Genomic DNA, 8,085 nt, shown 5'->3' with positions numbered 1-8,085 from the left:
ATGTATGAACATCAAGTATTCAAATGGAAAACCAGTCCGAAGCAAAGAAGGGAAAGCAGAAAGGTGGAAGGAGTATATAGAGGGTCTATACTAGGGCAATATTACAGAAATGGAAGAGAACGTAGATGAAGATGAGATGGGAGATCTGATACTGCGTGAAGAGTTTGGCAGAGCACTGAAAGACCTTAGTCGAAACAAGGCCCAGGGACTAGACGACATTCCATTAGAACTACTGATAGCCTTGGGAGAGTCAGCTTTGACTAAACTCTACCATCTGGTGAGCAAGATGTATGAGAAAGGCGAAATATCCTCAGACTTCAAGAAGAAAATAATAATTCCAATACCAAAGAAAGCAGATGCAGACAGCTGTGAATATTACCGAACTATCAGTTTAATAAGTCACGGCTGCAATATACTAACGCGAATTCTTTACAGACGAATGGAAAAACTGGTAGAAGCCGACCTCGGGGAAGACCAGTTTCGATTCCGTAGAAATATGGGAACACGTGAGGCAATACTGACGATACGACTTCTGATAGAAGATAGGTTACGCAAAAGCAAACCTATGTTTACAGCATTTGTAGACTTAGAGAAAACTTTTGATTATGAAACTTCATGGCAGATTAAAACTGTGTGTCGGACCGAGACTCGAACTCGGTACCTTTGCCTTTCGCAGGCAAGTGCTTTACCAACTGAGCTACCCAAGCACGACTCACGACCCGTACTCACAATTTACTTCCGCCATTACCTCGTCTCCTACCTTCCAAACTTCACAGAAGTTATCCTGCAAAACTTTGCAGGACGAGCACTACTGGAAGAAAGGATACTGCGGAGTCATGGGTTAGCCACAGCCTGGGGGATGTTTCCAGAGTGAGATTTTCACTCTGCAGTGGAATGTGCGCTGATTTTGAAACTTCCTGGCAAGTGCCCGCGAAAGGCAAAGGTCCCGAGTTCGAGTCTCGGTCAGGCACACAGTTTTAATCTGCCAGGAAGTTCATATCAGCGGACACTCCACTGCAGAGTGAAAATTTCATTCTGGAAACATCCTCCAGGCTGTGGCTAAGCCATGTCTCCGCAATATCCTTTCTTCCAGGAGTGCTAGTTCTGCAAGGTTCGCAGGAGAGCTTCTGTGAAGTTTGGAAGATAGGAGACGAGGTACTGGCAGAAGTAAAGCTGTGAGGACGGGGCGTGAGTCGTGCTTGGATAGCTCAGTTGGTAGAGCACTTGCCCGCGAAAGGCAAAGGGCCCGAGTTCGAGTCTCGGTCCGGCACACAGTTTCAATCTGCCAGGAAGTTTCAAAATCAGCGCGCACTCCGCTGCAGAGTAAAAATTTCATTCTGGCTTTTTATTATGTTGAGTGGTATACTCCCTTTGAAATTCTGAAGGTGGCAGGGTTAAAATACAGGGAGCGAAAGACTATTTACAACTGGTACAGAAACCAGGTGGCAGTTATAAGGGTCGAGGGGCCTGAAAAGGAAAGCAGTGGTTAGGAAGGGAGCGACGCAAGGTTGCAGCTTATCCCCGATGTTATTCAATCTGTATATTGAGCAAGCAGTAAAGGAAAGCAAAGAAAAATTTGGAGTAGGAATTAATGTTCAACTAGAAAAAATAGAGCTTTGAGGTTCGCTGATGACACTGTAATTCTGTCAGAGACAGCAAAGGACTTAGAAGAACAATTGAAGTGAATGTACAGCATCTGGAAAGAAGGTTATAAGATGATTATCAACAAAGGCAAATCAAGAGTAATGGAATGTAGTCGAATTAAATAAGGTGATGCTGAGGGAATGTGATCAGGAAAGGAGAAACTTAAAGTAGTCGATGAGTTTTCCTATTTGGGGAGGAAAATAACTGATGATGGTCGAAGTAGAGAGGATATAAAATGTAGGCTGGCAATGGCAAGAATAGCGTTTATGGAGAAGAAAAATTTGTTAACATCGAATACATATTTAAGTACAAGGAGTCTTTTATGGCAGTATTTGTATGGAGTGTAGCCGTGTATGCAAGTGAAACTGGACGATATGTAGTTTAGGCAAGAAGAGAATAGAAATATTCGAAATGTAGTGCTACAGAAGAATGCTGAAGATTACATGTGTAGATCACGTAAGTAATGAGGAGGTACGGGATAGAATTGGGGAGAAGACGAATTTGTGGCACAACTTGACTAGAAAAAGGGATCGGTTGGTATGACAAGTTCTGAGGTATCAAGGGATCACCAATTTATCATTGGAGGGCAGCGTGGAGGAAAAAAGTCGTAGAGGGAGACCAAGAGATGAATACACTAAGCAGATTCAGAAGGATGTAGGTTGCAGTAGTTACTCGGAGATGAAGAAGCTCGCACAGGATAGAGTAGGGTGGAGAGCTGCATCAAACCAGTCTCAGGACTGAAGACCAAAACAACAACAACTTTTCAGCACGTCCTCGTACAAGCACGTTTAACTGGGCATTTTTCACATAGAAGTTGGCAGAGGTCAGAGGTGAAAGATATGACCAGCCACAGTTACTGGGAACGAAGCCAGACTTTATAGAGTTCGTCACTTTACCACTGACCCATAGAACGTGCTCCTAAATACCGAGCATGTAAATTAATCTACTTTGTCTTTAATGCTGGTAAAGCAACACACGTGGAAACAGACGGAACCACTCAGATTTTAGCAACACGCCGTCCGACGAATTATCGATCACGCGTCGTAGCATCGCTCGTGTATTTTAACTGAAGTCAGGCACGCGTGTGTCCTGAACATTTACGTTACATTTCGAGTCACGCGTTTCAGTAATTAACGCTTTGCATGAGGAGCGACACTCGGTAGTAATAAAATGTTGCCCGGTTGTTTTCCAATGACTGACACTGCACACATCTTTCCTCTGCTAAGCTCATTCAACAGGCCTTCACCACAGTATTTGTGCCTTGTGCAGCGCACAAATGTTCTGCATATAAAAGTGCTTCTGAATATCTGTGGACATAGCTTCACAAGTATCTGTGGAATTGAGGGTAGTAATTTAGAGTATGGTTAGTGAGAGGCGGTGTTTTTCCGGGTATGGAAGACTTCAATGAATACTTTTTGTATGTCCATCCTTCTGATTGGAGGTTTGAGGGACTTCAGCCATTCCCTTATGTAATAAAACAGAACACCTATGAGGTGCGACAATAAAGTAAGGAGAGTGATTTTCTTTTCAAGATGTGGCAACCCTGCAGGCTTGCGTAGGCACAATATCTTTGACCTTGGTCTATAAGCTGCTTCTAGTCCAAGCGGCACATCGATGCAACTGCTCAGCCGTGAGTTGTGCTGTAATAAGTTGACACGTGTTTGTGTCTCTCGTCACGGAAATGGAACCGGATAATATTGCGCAACTATATGCCGTTTTTTTGCGTTAAATTGGGTGAAAACGCGATGACAGCTTACGGCAAGCTTCAGAAGGCTTTTGGAGAGGAGGTTACGTCAAGAGCTCAAGTTTTTCGTTGGGATAAAATGTTTAGTGAAGGCAGAATGAATGATGAAGATGAAGATCGCAGTGGACGACCATCAACCTCACGGACAGATGGCAACTTGGCCAGGGTACGTGAACTCGTACGATCTGATCGAAGATTATCCGTGAAAATGATAGCAGAAGAACTGAACATCAACCGAGAAACGGTTCGTCTGGTAATAACTGAAGATCTTGGTATGAGAAAGATTTGTGCAAACATGGTCCCCAAAAATCTCACACCACAACAGCGAGAAACACGGAAAAATGTCGCAGCCGATCTGTTAGAGCAAACGGAAATCAATCCAGAATTGTTGAGCCGTTTTATCACTAGTGATGGAAGTAGGTTTTTTCAGTACGATCCAGAGACAAAACGCCAAAGTTCGCAATTGTGCTCAAAGGGATCACCCAGACCAAAAAATGCTCGCTTGTCGAAGTCAAAAGTGAAATGCATGCTTGTGTGCTTCTTTGATTCCAAGGAAATTGTTCATAAAGAGTGGGTGCCTCCTGGACAAACAGTTAACCAATATTACTACAAAGAAATTTTAGAAAGACTTCACAAAAGAGTTCTTCATGTCCGTGCCAGTATTGCTGATAATTGGAGTCTGCACCACGATAACGCGCCATCCCATACTGCTCTGTCAGTACAGTAATTTTTAACCTCAAAACAAATTTCAGTACTACCACAGCCACCTTATTCACCAGATATCGCTCCGTGCGACATTTTTCTATTTCCAAGAGTCAAAAAGGCGGTCAAGGGACACCATTTTCAAACAACACAAGATGTCCACAAAGCTCTGACGAGGGTCTTGGAGGATATTACGGAAGACGAGTTCCAGAAATGTTACCATCAATGGCAGAAGCGCTGGAAAAATTGTGTGCAATCAGAAGGGAACTACTTTGAAGGAGACAACACTAAACTTGACTAAACCGGAAGCAATATTTTTTTCACATCAGTCTCATTACTTTATTGTCGCACCTCGTACAATCGTTCTTACGATGTTACTTATTATACGGCTACCAGTTTCGGCGTTAATATTGACGCTGAGGGGGTTACCTCCAATTGTATACACGATTCATCCATGGCCAACATCTATGCACTGGTTCTGGCAGACTGCCTGTAACAACGACGGTGTGTCTCGAACCATCAACTACCAATTGACTCAGTTAATAGTTGATGATTCGAAACAGATCATCGTTGTTACAAGCAATCTGCCATCAAAATATTAAATTAAATAGGCAAATAAAAGAGAAGTTAGTCCATCCACCGTACACTGCTTTTCTCGAAAAGTGATAACTGTTGAATACTACAAAAAAAATCACCAATATTCTCTTATCGATTCTAATTATTTGAAACTCTGCTCAAAAATTGTGTTGTGATCGGGGACCATATCACTATTTAGGCAGTACGAATATTCAGTGCTAAAAAGTCAAAACGTAGGTTAAAGAACTCTGTTTCTCGTTTAAATTTGTCCGGGCTACAGACAGACAGAAACATACTATGTGGAAACAGAGAGCAAATCAGCTACTTTCTGTTTTTATTGTCTACTATAAACGAACTGTTGACAAGTTTTTTAATTTATTACTGTTACCATAATTGCCTTCCTCGTTTGTTATTTCGTAGAAATGGCAGAGAAGCCTTTAATAATGAAGCACTGTACTTCACTGCTACGCCACTTTGTAAAAACGTTTCCAGACTAGGCATAGTGCCGTTCTGCAATACAGGGAATGTCTGGCGACGACGGAGAGAAAGTACCGTATAGACGATGTGGGGGTACGTCTTGCACACTGCACCAACGCATGTACCCTTATCCACTACACACGGCGACAGCTACGCTATTCTCTCAACACTGCTCTACCTGCCATTATGCCACGTGTTTGTTGCCTTTTTCTGCCGACATTGTCATCAAAATAACAGAGGTCAGTTTTCCCATTTTCCGTTATAACGCAATATTTGAGACCAACGCAAATTTTACGAGTAGAAATTACTCCTTTTTCTAAAAAAAAGAAAAAGAAAAGAAAAAAGGCTTAATTGAAAACGAAAAATTTTAACACTACTTCTATAGCTGATTGATATTTCGGTTTTTTACTAGGTTATTAGTAAAAAATAAAAAAGCCACCTGTTATAGCCGAGACCAAGCAAATACCGAAAAATACCGGTTGTTCAGAACTGAAAACGCCGATATCGGTTTTAACCGGTAGGTTTCTCCCATCCTTCAGTCAAAGTAGTCACTTTAGGGTCCTCTACCAAGTGCATCATTTTTTGCGACACCTTGTATACTGCAAGGGGGTACCCTAATAAACCGGAATGGCTATTTAAAAACTAATTACTTTCAAACTGTTTACAAAACAGCCCTACCCCTCCAAAATACCCTCCATTACGATTAATATATGTGTCCTATTGTTCGAAACATTTTTTGCAGTCATCCTTAGGAATGGAGCCGGCCGATGTGGCCGAGCGGTACTAGGCGCTTCAGTCTGGAACCGCGCAATCACTACGGTCGGAGGTTCGAAACCTGCCTCGGGCATGGATGTGTGTGATGTCCTTAGGTTAGTTACGTTTACGTAGTTCTAAGATCTAGGGGACTGATGACCTCAGATGTTAAGTCCCATAGTGCTCAGAGCCATTTTTAGGAATGGCTGGCAACTCATCCCTTTTTCCTTCTTGACTTCTTCACTGTTGTCAAATCGGTGTCCTTTGATGCCGCTTTTCAGGCGTGGAAACAAGAAAAAGTGGCGAGGAGCCAGGTCAGGTGAACGAGGTGCGTGGAGCAGGTGAACCTTGCCATTTTTAGCCAAAAGCTGTCGAATAGAGATGGCTGTGTGTTCACGTGCATTGTCGTGTTGGAAGAACCACTCTCCTGTCTGCCACAAATCAGGTGTTTTTTGACGAACACTGTCGCGCAATCTTCTTAACACTTACAAACAGGTGTGACTGACGATCTGTGAGCACAACTTCTAGAATTTTCTCAATATTTTCGTCGATTCGGGCAGCTGATGGACGTCCAGAAAGAGGTTTGTCATCAGTCTGCATCTCTCCATTTTTAAATCGAGCAGAGCACTCGTAAACTTGAGTTCTTCCCATAGCGTCATCTTGGTAACCTGTCTTCAACATTAAAATACACAGACCAAAAAAAGTTTTGCATCACCTCGGTTCCTGAACTTGTACAGAATACTGGAATAGAGATCAACATAAACATCATTTCCGCCCTTTTTACTGCTCATGAAAACCACACATTCCATGTTGTATCACCATACAGCGAGGCCTTCAGAGGTGGTGGTCCAGACTGCTGTACACACCGGTACCTCTAATACCCAGTAGCACGTCCTCTTGCATTGATACATGCCTACATTTGTCGTGGCGTACTACCCACAAGATCATCAAGGCACTGTCGGTCCAGATGGTCCCATTCCTCCACGTCGACTCGGTGTACATCCCTCAGAGTAGTTGGTGGGTCATGTCGTCCATAAACAGCGCTTTTCAATCCATCCCAGGCATTGTCGATAGGGTTCATGTCTGGATAACATGCTGGCCACTCTAGCCGAGCGATGTCATTATCCTGAAGGAAGTCATTCACATGATGTGCACGATGGGGGCGCGAATCGTCGTCCATGAAGACCAATGCTTCGTCAATATGTTGCCGATGTGGTTGTACTATCGGTCGGAGGATGGCATTCACGTATCGTACAGCCGTTACAGCGACTTTCAATTACCACCACCGGCATATGTCGGCCCCACATAATGCCACCCCAAAACAGCAGGGAACATACACCTTGCTGCACTCGCTGGACAGTGTGTCTCAGGCGTTCAGCCTGACCGGGTTGCCTCCAAACACGTCTCCGACGATTGTCTGGTTCAAGGCATATACGACACTCATTGGTGAAGAAAACGTGATGCCAATTCTGAACGGTCCATTCGGCATGTTGTGGGGCACATCTGTACCGCGCTGCATGGTGTCGTGGTTGCAAAAACGTCGGGAGTGAAATTGCGCATCGTGCAGCCTGTTGCGCACAGTTTGAGTCGTTAACACGACGTCCTGCGTCTGCACGAAAAGCATTATTCAACATGGTGGCGTTGCTGTCAGGGTTCCTCGGAGCCATAATCCTTGGGTAGCGGTCATCCACTGCAGTAGTAGCCCTTGGGCGGCGTGAGCGAGGCATGTCATTGACAGTTCCTGTCTCTCTGCATTTCCTCCATTGGTTCACTTCGAGACGTCTGGACACTTCCCTTGTTGAGATCCCTTCCTGGCACAAAGAAACAATGCAGACGCGATAGAACCGCGGTATTGACCGTCTACGCATGGTTGAACTACAGACAACACGAGCTGTGTACCTCCTTCCTGGTGGAATGACTGGAACTGATCGGCTGTCGGACCCCCTCCGTCTAATAGGCGCTGGTCATGCATGGTTGTTTACATCTTTGGGCGAGTTTAGTGACATCTCTGAACAGTCAAAGGGACTGTGTCTGTGATACAATATCCACAGTCAACGTCTGTCGTCCGGAGTTCTGGGAACCGCGTTGATGCAATTTTTTTTTTTTTTTTTTGATGTGTGTAGTTTCAGTAGTCTCAGCAGCGTTTTTACCGAGTAGAAAACAAAATTACACAGCTGCACGTTGTTCAG

General features: G+C 44.0%; 1 non-coding gene across 1 annotated transcript; it reads left to right on the top strand.

The window, feature by feature from the left end:
* The first annotated feature begins 1,196 nt into the window (after nucleotides 1–1,196).
* Nucleotides 1,197–1,271, top strand: Trnas-cga (transfer RNA serine (anticodon CGA)). The gene has a single exon. It is a non-coding gene; the product is annotated as a tRNA-Ser (tRNA).
* The last annotated feature ends 6,814 nt before the right edge of the window (nucleotides 1,272–8,085 follow it).

Source organism: Schistocerca serialis, chromosome 12 (assembly GCF_023864345.2).
Source record: "Schistocerca serialis cubense isolate TAMUIC-IGC-003099 chromosome 12, iqSchSeri2.2, whole genome shotgun sequence".
In the NCBI taxonomy this organism is placed as follows: Eukaryota; Metazoa; Arthropoda; class Insecta; order Orthoptera; family Acrididae; genus Schistocerca; species Schistocerca serialis.
Note: the sequence above shows the minus strand (reverse complement) of the source record. Positions and strands in the feature narration are given on the sequence as shown.